The sequence below is a fragment of the Emydura macquarii genome, unplaced genomic scaffold, assembly GCF_026122565.2.
Source record: "Emydura macquarii macquarii isolate MOO-44397 ecotype Brisbane River unplaced genomic scaffold, CSIRO-AGI_Emac_v2 contig_799, whole genome shotgun sequence".
NCBI classification, from domain to species: Eukaryota; Metazoa; Chordata; order Testudines; family Chelidae; genus Emydura; species Emydura macquarii.
Window position 1 is genome coordinate 298,552 of NW_027130936.1, and position 12,984 is coordinate 311,535.

The following is a 12,984-nucleotide window of genomic DNA, read 5'->3' on the forward strand; positions in this document are numbered from 1 at the left end:
TTAAATCTGCCACCATATACACTGATGCTGATGACACTCAGTGGCATGTGTCTTTGGGCATGTCTAATAACTCCTCCCTGACTGCGCTGAGTCGATTCATGGCTTCTGTAATCAGATACCTGGTTCAAAGCCAGAGACCATCTCCTCTGACAAACCCTCTGGTTCTGTGACCCCCCCCCCCACCCCCTCCCCAGGTGCAGCGAGCCAGCACGAGCCTTCGGCGTGGCTGACGTTCCACGGTGGACACTGAGCTGGGATTCCAAGGGCTCAGAGCACACCACTGCGGACAGCTGGTCAAAAGAGGTCACAGCCCCATAGGTACCGAAATAAGGGTCAGATTGACACCAGGCTCCGATTGCCCCATCCATGGGTGGAGTTTCAAAAGAGCTCAGGCCCGGATCCTCCAAGGTATTTAGGTACCTAACTCCCATCCCATCCAATAGGACTTAGGCACCTAAATGCCTTGGAACAGCTGGACCTCAAACCCTCCCCCCCCAGGTTGAGCCCTTTTGAAAATCTGGCCGATTCTGGGTTTTAAACGGATTTGACTCTGCTGAGGTTACTGCTGCCAAGGCTCAGGAGGGAATTTCACCCCCTAGGAGGAAAGGCCAGTGGGTGGTGCCGGGGTGTAAGTGCTGCTGCTTCCCGAAGAGGAGGTATTTCTTGGCAGAGGAGGGGCTATAAATCCCACCTTGGTGCATCAGTAAGCAGCAAACCCCACTCACCGCTTCCCAGCTCGCTCCTTGCAGCTACCGCAGGATTCATCACCGTAATCGGTGTTCAAGAGCGACGGAGGAGCAGCCCTTTCCCTTCGTGACGGGCTCTCAGTATGTATCTCCCCTGCTGATGAACGGGGGCTGTGAGCTGTCTTTTTCTGGGCTGGTGGGAACTCAGGCGTGGGCTGCACAGACGCTGGCATCCCCAGCCGCCATCCACCGAGTTGCTGGGTAGGGCAGGCATGGGGTGAGTCAAGGATCATGCCGTGGGGACGGTAGAAGAGCACGGCCTCCTCAGGCCTGGTACAAAGTCCTCTGGCGGCTGGCAGAGCCTCGGCTGGGGTGATGTTCCCACGGACAACCCCTGGCAGGTGTCACCTTCGGTGAGCTGGGAGGAGCCGTGGCAGAGCTGCGGGACGTTCAGGACTGGGTGTGCAAGCGCTGCCAGCCGGCACTGGGGCACACTGGTGCCCGGGGCGTGGAACGGAAGGGACGCTGCAAGGCAGGGGTTGTGCGCCTTGGCCGAGCTGGGTCTCGTTTCTCCCGTCCGTGTTCCTCTCTCCCGCACAGGGGCGAGACCCCGGCTGTGTTTCGCACAGCCCCTCCCACTGACAAGACTGAGCCGCTGCCCAGCGCTTTATAAAGGCAGGGCTGTGTCCTTAGCCCCAGACGGTGACGCAGCGCCACAGCGAGGGGAAGGGGCTGCTCCACAGTCGCAACAGCTCAGCAGCCCCGGGCCCTGACTCCCAGCCCCACCGGACCAGCCTCCCTTGCCTGTACCAAGCCAAACCCCTTTCCAGCGGAGGTGCCCGGCAGTGCCTGGCTGTACACGGCAGCGCTGCAGCCAGGCCAGGCTCGGCTCCCCTCCCCGGGGGCTGGAACTGGAAAGCTCTGTCTACACACAGCCCCCTGCCCGCCGCAGGCAGCAGACAGAGCCAGAAGGATCTCCTGCCCCATCTCTAGCCCTGTGCTTACACTTAATGCAGCCCCCCCTGGCCACTGACCCCACAAGCCCGATGAGTGCTGCTGGCCTGGGCCCACCCGCCTTCCGGGAGTTAGAGCTCACCACGCCGCTGGCAGTGCACACGTGCTCCGCTTGTGTCCGCACTTGCCACGGCTCTGCCGGCAGCAGCAGCCTGCCCACCGCACGCGCACCCCTGGGAGACGGGCCCGTCTGCGCCTGCTGCCCTCCCTTCAGCCTGTGCCAGCAGCACCCCCTTTTCCTGCACGTGGGGCGACAGCCTCGGTGCTCAAAGAGCCGGAGGAGCAGAGGCGGCTGCTGCAGCCTGGGCGGTTTGTAGAGCTGCTGCTCAAATTCCAGGAGGGAGGCTAATGGTCGCGACCCGTTCGCCGGCAGCCCAAGACACGGGCGCGGGGGAGGAGACAGCTGGAGGACATGGCCCAGGCCGGAATCCCTCCGCCCAGCACAGCTCAAATGGGGTCCTAAGCCAGATTAGGAGCCACGCTGCTCTTTAGGTGACTGGTTCGAATATTCAGGTGCCAGGGACGTTCTCAAAGCCATTGGTGCGCGGCGGCCCAGCCCCGCAGAAGCCCTCAATCCCCATAGCCAGCTGCACGTCCCCCCGTGGGCACCGGCACAGCTGCCGCACTCCTGAGGCCACCCCATAGTTAAGCTGCCTGGAGCCCTTGCTCGAGCTAAAGTCTAGGGGGATTTGCACATGGGGCGTCCCCTGTCTCGCCAAGGGCGTGCGCCGGCCATTCCCACCCTGGGGCTGAGCCAGCTGGGAATCCACCAGCAGGGCGTGCGCCAGCAGCCAGGGCGCTCACCAGGAGGTGGGAGACGCTGCCGGACTTAGAGCAGGGACTTGACTTCCCCTACGGCGAATGAATCCTGACCACTGGGCGCCAGGGACGATTGCTCTCTTTGGCTGGCCCGGTACCAGGTTATTTACTAGAAAGTGGAACAGCTCAGCAGGCCAGCGTGGGCAAGACCCCGGAACAGGCTGGTGGGCAGCGTGCTTGCCTGGCAGGTGGGAGGTCCACCCCTGCTCCGGCTCAGGAAGAGCAGGGATTGGCGCTGGGTCTCCATAGTGGGAGTGCCCTAACTACGGTGCCCCCGGCTAGACTGGCTGGGTACCTTTCTCTGGGTTTCCATGAGAAGGGGCTGACCTGAGTTGGGCTCATAGCTGTCAGTCAGGTGCCTAGGGCCTAGATCAGTGGGAGTGAATTCCCTAAATACCTGGTAGATCTGGGTCCAGAGCCCCTCTGCTTTTCACGCTTGGCTGGCTTGGCTGGCTCCCAGACTCAGATAGCTGCCTATCCTTGGGCTGTGAATGCCACGGGGCAGCAAGGTGGCAAGGAGTTAGGCATTGCGACGCCACGGTGCAGCTGTGAGTCTCTGCGCTTGTCCATGAGGTGTGCCTGCAGTCCAGCTAATCACTTGTGATAATACTCAGCGTGGTGAGGGGGACAGCTCCAGCTCCAGCCCCAAACACCCCTGAGATCCTATGGGATCAAGCGTCTTCCCTCAAAATGACTGGGTCAGGGTGGGCAGGAGGCTTTTGTAACCCTGAAACCATGCCAAGGACTTCTTTGGCCGCAGGTCCCAATGAGAGACGGATAGGCAGTGGGGCTGACCCAGTGAGGAACACACAGGATTGCGTAAATATTGGCGATAGGGACGTCTGCCACTTGATCAATATACACTGGGCTAATCCCTCCCTAGCTCACACTATCCATAGGTACTATTCACACCACATCTATTAATATACATTCAGCACACAATAGCTACGTAACATTGTATTGTACGTCTATTTCTAGCATCACATGGCCTGCATTGGCCGATGTCTTCCTACGATCCTGTTCATTTCTGCTGGTTTCCGCTAGCACCTTGCATTAGCTGAAGTGAGCTTTGGTTTGAGTAGATAGGGAAACCATCTGAATCAGAACAGGGCTGTCCCAAAGACGTCGGAGCGTTCTCCTTTGGTACCTGGAATGGATGTGTTCAGAACAGAGAGCTAAGGGGCAGGCCAGGGCACCAGAAAAACAAGGCAGAAAGCTGATTGGTCCCTCTAGCCCAGCTGATGGCGTTTTGCTGAGCATAGAAAGGATAACTTTAGGGACCTGACTTTGGAAGCAAGCCAAATTCACCACGGCCAGAGACGGCCTCCCAGAACTTAGCATTGTATCGAACCTTTTCTCCTGCACTGTGCTAATAGTGACATTTAGCAATAACCCGCCCGAGCGTGGTCATCGGGTCTCTGGGTCTCTGCCGTACATTTCATAATGAACTGCAGAGTGGGCCAGTAATTGACTATACGATTTACCAACAGCAGGGTGGAAAGATGGGGGAGGGGAGACCTGCAGCTCTTCCAGACCGGTCTCCCTGGTTGTCCTGTAATGCACTTCACCTCCTGCTAGTCCATTCCTGGACTCCCACACACAGCTCTCAATCTTGGCCTCTAGCCCACCTTCCCTCCAGCTTCTCTAGTCCTCGGGGTGTAGGCACAGTGAAGAGGTAGTGGGGGGAGAGGATAGTGAATGGGGCCTCTGGAGGCCTGGGTTCAAGGAGAGCCAGGGCTCTACTACTGGTTTGCCTGGTCACCTCAGGCAAGTCCTGTGCCTCAGTTTCCCCATCTATAAAATGGGGACAATGATGCTGCCCTCCCTTGTAAAGTGCTTTGAGATCTGCTGCTGGAAAGTGCTGGTAAAATTATTACAACCATCCTTCTGCCTGTGAGCTTCCTGAAAAGGCACTAGGGCAGTGGTTCTTAACCTTTCCAAACTACTGTACCCCTGAAGCCTGAGTCCCACCCCCACGGGGCTGAGGCATGTAACTTAGTTTCATGGCGCCCCTGTGGCTCCAGGCAATTACCTTTCTTGCCACCCCCAATACCAACTCTGCACTTGCGACCCCTCTAAAACTCCAGGTTAAGAAACACTGCACTAGGGTGAAACAGGAGTGAAATGAGTCCGATGAAACTCTGTGATTCCAGCTATACCTTAATCTCATTCCCTGTCAAGGGTGAAGTTGTTAGCCAAGCAGTGGATGTGCCACCATATAACATGCCGGACCCTTGATGGATTCAGCAGTGGCATAAACTAACCACAACTGAGAGATACCATCCAATCATTTATTTGTACTGAGGAAGGAAGTAGGGGCCCCAGTCAGGGGTTGGGGCCCATTGTGTGGGCTCTGTATTGACAGACTCAGGACAAAATGAGGGTCCCTCTCCCAACAGTTTAAATTAGAGACTTTGAACGTCAGTTTGCTGAAATCCTCCAGGAACGTCCCCAAACCTGCAGGGTTACTGATTGCCAGGTGGTGCCAATTCCCATTCACTGTTTCCCTGCCCCAGGCTCTGGGCAGTGGGTGTGATGGGCCCAGCTGCCTGCAGTGCAGGGGAGGGTGTTAATTGCCTGGGGCAGCTGGGAGCTGGGGTAGGTGCAGGGTATAAAGAGCCCCAGAGCAGCAGTTTCTCTCCATGCTGGGTTTGCTGCAGGCAGGCAGGATGGGGTACGGAGGCAGCCTGGGCTTTGCTCTCCTGTGCTGGGCAGTCAGTGGGGTGGCCTGTTACAATCCCTGGGATTTCTCCAGGAGTGACTCAGCCGTCTGGAGACCCACCCCCAGGGCTGCTCCCCCTCGGAGACAAGCCCACCTGCCCTCTCTCGCCCGGCCCTCCCCCTGGGCTCGGGTTGATGCTTCCCAGCTTGGGGCCGTGTCCCCGCTGCAGCCTGTCACCGTGCAGTGCGAGGAGGCTCAGCTGGTGATCACTGTGCACAGAGATCTGTTTGGGACGGGGCGACTGGTCAAAGCCGCTGACCTGAGCCTGGGCCCGGCTGCCTGCCAGTACACATCCCTTAATGCTGCGGAGAACACGGTGACCTTTGCAGCCGGGCTCCATGAATGTGGCAGCACCTTGCAGGTAAGAGCCTCCAATGGGTAGAGAATCCATGTCCCCTCCCCTGTTAGCATCCGACAGAGCAGAGCTCCCAGATGGACATCGGGCATGAAGCAGCCTAGATTTGGTTGAGATTAGAGCTGGTCAGATGTAGAGAGATTATTTGCAAATTGCATTTATTTCTGGCTGTTTACACTGCTCTTTGCAAACAGGTTTAGTCCTACAGATTCTCATGGAAAGCAAACGTCAGGCCTGAGCTGTCAATCTGTGATGGCGCCAACCATGTCTTGGCTGGAAGTAATGCATGTCAATTAAATGATGTGGTTGGGTACTGGCTCCATTACCATGTGTCTTAAGTGACCAAAGGCACTTGATTCAAGTACTAAATTGGGCAGATCCTCTCAATTACAAGTGATGTAGATGCTGAGACTTGTCCCCCCACAATTGCCAGCAAACCTGTAGCAACTGTAGTCCCTCCGTAAACTGGGTGAGGAGATGAATAAATGTGGTCAGTTTTCTGGGCTCTACCCACATCTAATCCAGGCTGACAAAGACAGCAACACCCATAGCTGGGCCAGACCTTCAAAACCAGTGCAGGGGGTTGGGTGCTAAGTGTGCCTAGGCCCCTGACTGGATGCTGAGCTCCCTGAGAAGTCTGGCCCTAATGAGGCTGACCCACGGGGATATGCTGGTCAGGCCCCCTCTGAGCTGCCACCACTTTGTCTGGTCTCTGCTCCAGGCTTTGTTTGAGGCCAGTTGTGGCCAGTGGAGCAAAAATTGAGCAGTGCAGTTGTCTGAGATGGGCCCAAGAGCCTCAGCATAGGCAGCTGCTGCTCCACCAGTGGGACCCAGCTGGGGATAAGTGGGGGTGGAGAGCGGTTACAGCTGCAGCTGAGAACCCCTTCCCTGCTGGAAGAGCCATCACCTGGGGAGGGACTGTTACCAGATTTGCCCATCACTGTGGGATGTGCTCCTTTATTAGGGCTACATTCCTGGGGGAAGGGGTTTCTGTAATTCTAGCCATGTATGGCTTGATACTTGTGTTTCCGTATGGGGCTCTGCTTCTCCTTTCTGCAAGTCCCTGCCCAATGACCTAGGTTTCCCAGGGCTGGGTTCCTCCAGCCCCAGAGTCAGAGGAGCACACACAAATTAACAGCGTGTCTGAGTGGACTGGGTTGATCAGCACTCCCAAGCTGCCACCCGCATGCCACAGGTTCAGCATATCCCCACTGTCCCATTACAATTGTTCTCGCAGTAACTCCCTTGAGGAGTGAACCCCACAGGATTTTGGGGCATTATAGGGATACTTCTCTTGGGTAAGAGGGTTTCTGTAGAGCAAAACAGGGAAGCAGAGAACATGCAGGAGTAAATGAAGTTTGGAGAGAGGCTGATGTTATATTGCCAGGTATATAAAACTTATGATAGTAACAGTAATAGCCGTACAAGGAGAGAGAGACAAACCCAACAGTTACAGGATTGCATGACTTCAGTTGAGGGGATTCTAGCGCCAATCTGATGACAAAAGTCAGGTTTAGACCACGATACCTGGAGTGTAAAAAGAGAGGGAGAGAGCGTTGGGGTCTCACCACTCCGTGATGCTTGATGCGGTGGAGGTTCCCAGGTGGTGGTTGTAGCTGGGGATCTGGAGTGCTGGAGACAGGCAGAGCCCCCAGCGTGATCAGTCAGGAAAAGGTGAGCTCCCCGTGGAACTAATGCAGCTTTTGGATCCAGGCATCAGAACAGAAACTTGAGCTAGGGCAGAAGTTTTCATAGGGAAACAGTGGTGCAAGGGAGAACACGAGATGTTTTTGGGTAAATGACTCGGCTGAACAATAGGAACTGATCATTCCTGGCTGTGGGCAGTGCTCCTTCCAGGGAGCTCACAATGCACTTAGCAGATGCAGTATTTGGATGGCAGAAGGTTCATTACTAGAATTGTGCTGATAACAGTTGAGCTGGGTGTGTGCAGGCCTGGGTTTATTAACGTTGGGAGCAGAGATTCTCCCAGCATGCAATGCTTCTCTGGTCCCAGAGTTCAGTGCAGTCCATGCCTTGAAATCTGTTCATTCTGTATGATGATGGAGATGACTTCCTGTCCCATCTTTGTTGCAAATGAGGCTAGGGGAGTTACCTTAATCCTGTCACCCTTGTGCAGAGGGGTTTAGGTGCGTCTCCCACTGCCTTTTCATTGCTTTCTGGAAGTCTGTCTTCTGATCCGTTCTGGTTCAAGCAGAGGCTGGGGTGGGGGGGAAGGTCCTTCATGAGTCAGCCAGGCTGGTACTGCTCCCTGGTTCACCAAGAACACAGAGCTGACAGGTAACAGGACCCCAATGCACGGGCCAGTATGGGCTCCCCAACACTTTCCTCTGCACTGCTACTGCAGCAATGGGGCTTGGTGTTCAGGATGGCATCTGCCCGTGGACATGGTCCTGGTGCATGGGGGAGTGGCTGGAGCCTGGGAAGTCTCCCTAGAGCTGGTCAGGAAGTGGAACTTCCAAACTTCATTCTAAGCTGCAACAAAAGGAAAGTTCCCACAAGAGAAATTCTCAGACTGTTCCTCTGGAAACTGCAACAGCTCACTTCTAGTATGTTGACTCAATAGGTCAGATCAAAACACTCCCATTTCTTGTCTGGTCACATTCCTGTGAAACGCTGACTTCAGTGAACCTGCATTTTTTTTTCAGCAAACTCCTGTCAGGTTTTTCCATCCAGCTCTTAGTGTCCTTGCCTGGGTCAAAGTGGGCAAATGGGCCTGGAGTCCTTGAAAAAGTGGCCCTCAAGGCCTACTTGAAGGCTATGGGAGGGGGCAGGCGGTGTTTGTAAAATGACAGCCCCATCTCCAGCCATCCTGTGACAACTAAGACCTCTGCTCTCCAGCTGGCCCTGGGAATCACCAGTAGCCCTGGCTTTAAATCCTGCCTAGTGTAAAAGGTGTTTAGGGGTGGGGGTGGAGGGGACACCCACAGAAACCAGCCTGTCCAGTGATCATAGACTCTGTGATCAAGTAACTCTCCAAACTCTACAGCTGGGGAAGAATTTCATGTCATGCCTTGGCTGCAGATGAACTTGGTTTTCTGAATGTCACACCCAGAGAGGCTGGTAGGGCCCTTCAGTCCCTGAGCGGCATGTTTTGCAGTGGTCACGCTCAGAGCTAGCTGGGTAACTCCACGATGTGGTGGGGATGTTGTAGCAGCCAGAGCTTTGCTTTCCCATTGTCGTGCAGGTGAGCCGTGACCCTCCAGAGCCGGGAGCACAGCTGCTGTCTGGCACCTGTTGCTCTGTCGTGCTCTGGGCTTCAGGAACTCTAGTGACTGGACCTTTGGTGTCTGAGGTGCTTTGCCGTGGGGCAGGCAGAGGCTAGGCGCTGCTGCCGGCTCTAGTGACCAGCTACTAAATATTGACCTTATTCAAGGCCGGAGCAGTTAGCCAAAGGCATATTGGACTGAGGAGATTAAATGAGAAATCTCTGAAAGGGGAAGCCACCCCGAGAGAAACCCATGTTTTGTGGTGCCAAACTGCCCTGCTGGGAGCTAGCCCCCTTTGCCCAAGGGCTGGGCTTGACTGCCCTGTGCCGCTTCCTTCACTGCCGGCTCCTGTGCCAGCAGTACAGGGCTTTTCTCTGGGCTGTGGTGCTGCTAATGGGGGAAGGGCTGTTGAGCTCTGGTCTAACGTGTGATGGAGCCAAGCTTTGGCTGTGTCCTGGGCTGCCCACATGGCAGGTGGGTACCAGGGAAAGAGGGCTGCTTCTACAGTCTTGCCTGTTAATGGGGTCTTAACCTCCCCAGTGTCCACCTTTCCCCAGGTGACCCCAGACTCCCTGGTCTACAGCACAAGCCTGTCCTACAACCCCACCCCTGCCAGCAACCCGGTGATCCTGAGAAGCAGCCCGGCTGTGATTCCTGTCGAGTGTCACTATCCCAGGTGAGTCACTGAGACGCTCTGTCCCCATCTCTCACGTCCAGTCCCTGTCCTGGTTCAGCATCTGAGCTTCCCTCCTCTCCCAGGAAGGACAACGTGAGCAGCAAAGCCATCAAGCCGACGTGGGTCCCCTTCAGCTCCACCCTGTCTGCGGAGGAGAGGCTGGGCTTCTCCCTGCGCCTGATGACTGGTAGGTGTAAGTTAGTGTAGGAGAAAGAAGCTCTAGCCACTCTGATAGGTGGTCCTGCTAGCAGGACTGATTGTCCCCTGCAATACCCAGCCCAGCACTGGGCTTCAGCCACAGCCACAAATGCTACCCTTTCAATCTGCCAGGTGTCAGGCAGGTTCTGATCCAGGCTTATCACCCAGATCCACTGCTGAATGGCACGGCAATAGATGTTTGCACTGCAGGCACGTCTCTCCCGAGAAGAGTAATTCCTTTCCCACTGTTAACTAGTCCAGGCCCTGCCCTCGCTGACTAGTCTGTCCCTCTGACAGTACGGGCCCCAGAAAGCACGGTGTACCTTTGAGACTTCATGGAGACCTTGCCTTGCAGATGACTGGAGCACCGAGAGACCCTCCCACGGATTCCAGCTGGGGGAGGTCATGCACCTCCAAGCTGATGTCAGTGCTGGGAACCATGTGGCTTTGAGGCTCTTTGTGGACAGCTGTGTGGCCACCCTGACCCCAGACAGGGACTCCTCCCCCGCTATGCTGTTATTGACTTCAATGGGTAAGAGCCGGGGAGCCCTCTCTAGGGGACGGTTACTACACAGCTCCTTGGCGGCTACAGCTGGGTAGGGCATCTTACTGACCCTTGACTCCTGTGTCTAGCTGCCTGGTGGACGGGAGATCAGATGACACCAGCTCAGCCTTCGTAGCCCCCAGGCCCAGGCAGGACACGCTGCAGTTCGTGGTGGACGTGTTCAGGTTTGCGGGAGAAGCCAGCAACTTGGTGAGTTGTCTTTTACCCCTCTCCTGAGTCTTCTAATCTGGTTGGAACAGGCAAAACTCTTTCAGCCAGGACTTCTTAGCCCAAGTTCATTGTTTCTGTTTGCTGAAAACATTCTGTAAACAGTCTTGTTCACCAAATTGTTTCAAACTCTAAAATTAAAACACTTTTGTTCTGACACTCAGTTAATTTTTTTCAAAACTTTTTGTGTAAATCTTTGAAGTTTTTACTTAGAAAACAAACTAATAAAATGACTCCCTTGGAGTCAAAGTGGAATTTTTTTTGTTTTGGCTTTGTTTGACCAATCCAAAATGTTACTCTTGGTTCAGCCAGTAAACCAAAAACTCACTAGCACAGCTGTGATCCTGGCTAACCAGGGTTATTGTAACTATCCTTTGGAATGACCCCAGTCCTCTTACTCCCTCTTCAGATCTACATCACCTGCCATCTGAAGGTCACGGCAGCTGAGCAAGCTCCAGATCCCTTGAACAAGGCTTGTTCCTTCAACAAAGCAGGCAATGTGTGAGTAGCTGGAGTAGAACATAAGGAAAAGGAAAATCAATCCAGGGAACAATTCTCACTGTAGCTAACGCTCTTTCAGCTGGTCTCCCGTGGAAGGTACCAGAAACATCTGCAGTTGCTGTGAGACTGGGAACTGTGGGCAACTTGGACAGTCCAGGAGAGTCAGCCCTCTGGACAGCTGGCCTGGAAGGCGCTTCCAAAGAGAGATGCCTTCTAGGAGTGGTAAATCTACAATGTATTGGGCTTGCTGAATGGGGTGGCCATATCTTCCAGTTGAGATGGTACTGTTGAGGGCTGTCATCCCCAGTCCAGGGTTGAGAGGAAGGGCTGGAGGAGCTGGGCTGATCCTGACTCCTTGCCTATCTGACCCTGGGCAAGTCATGCAGTCTCTCTCCTTCCCCAGCTGTAAAAGAAACTTATTAAACCTGCTCTCCTGGGAGCTGAGGATTAATGCCCTCATGGACTCGGGCATCAAATCAGGCCCGCCTGGGTTACCTGACCTCACTCACACATCTAATCCCTATCTAGATGGCTCTGCAGTAATGGCATCGGAGGCTGATGTTGCAGTTGGACCCTTGTTCATCCTTGACCCAGCTCAAGGCTCGTGGGGTTCCTCGGAGGGTCAAATGGCCGCACAGGAGATGTCGTCACAGGGTATGGAGGCCACTGACTGATGGGAGAAGTGGGTGGAAAGCTCCTGGCTCATGTTCTAAACCTGCCTTTTCTCTGCAGGTGCAGCAGAGGGGTCCAGCCTGATGGTGGGGCTGGCTGTGGTGGCGGTGGCGGTGGCTTCAGTGGCCCTGGGATTGTGTCTCAAGTACAAAACCAGTCGTCCTGCTTCCTGAGCAGTCCTGGAACAGCAGCGTGGCAATAAAGAAGTGCACTGTCGTCTGGCTGATGTCTCGTCTCTTCTCACCCCAGCCACTGGGTCAGGGAGGCACTGAGCTGCTGGATGTACCGTGCTTACAAGGCAAACCCCTGCCGAGGGACAGGAGGCTGACAGGTTCTGGCTGGGCACCAGCAGACGGGGAATAAAATAGCCTGTCCTTAGTCTGGGATGTGCAGCTGGCAGCTCAATCTCTCCAGCATGCCGACGAGGCCAGGCTGGGTTCAGTCCCTGCTACTTCCCCCTCCGCAGACCTAGCTCTGCGGGTGGCCGTGGACTGTCACAGCCATCCTGCCCCTCTGCAGGAGTGCACTCAGAGCCTGCTTGGGGTGGGGCAGGAGGGGGCTGCGCACTGACCCACCTCGCTGACCCCTGTTATAAACAAATGCCTGCCAGAGCGCTCCGGGCAGGGCAAGGGCACTTCCTGCACTGTGACCGGTGCTGCACCGGCCCGGGCGGTGCGGGATGCTCCCTAGGTTACAGGCAGCCCCATGGCCCAGCCAGCCTTGCTGCCCTGCATCTGTGCTGCCTCCCTGGAGGAGGGGGCTGCTCCTGGGGCTGCCTCTGACCCAGGCTGCCCTCTGCCCCAAGAAAGCAGGCACTGCTCCAGCAAATGTAGCCCTCGGGACCCAGCTGAGGGCGAAGCTGCCCCTGCAACAAGACGCCCTCCCTAAATGCCAGTGTGCAGGGGCTGCAGCTGGGGGTGGCAGCAGCACAAGGCTCTGACGCCAGCCTGCCCCGGCGCTGCCTGTACTGAGCGGCTGGTGCTAGTGGAAGCACACCCTGAAGAGTGCAGGCTGCCAACCTGCTGCTGCCTCTGTTTGCAGGGGTGGTTTCCTGGCTGGGGCTAACCTGTGAGCTGCCTCAGGCTGATCTCATCTCCTCACAGCCGGTTAGGGCTGGAGATTCATCTGGGCCCCCGCGGTGTGAGGACAGGCTGGTGCTCTTGGCTGACGGCACGGCAGCTGCACACCTGCAAGTGGAGCTGTGCGGGTAGGGAGCAGCCTGCCTGGAATCGAAGGGTTAATGTCATACAAGGCCCTGGGGTGGTCACTGCTCAGGGGAGAAAAGCCCCCCCCCCGCTTATGTTCTACCACCTCCCCCGCACTCCCCAGGGCTGGGGGGGTT

At 55.9% G+C, this 12,984-nt stretch overlaps 1 pseudogene; it reads left to right on the plus strand.

Annotated features, from left to right (window-relative positions):
- The first annotated feature begins 5,131 nt into the window (after nt 1-5,131).
- LOC137149655 (zona pellucida sperm-binding protein 3-like) lies at nt 5,132-12,686 on the plus strand (annotated as a pseudogene).
- Nucleotides 12,687-12,984: the final 298 nt, after the last annotated feature.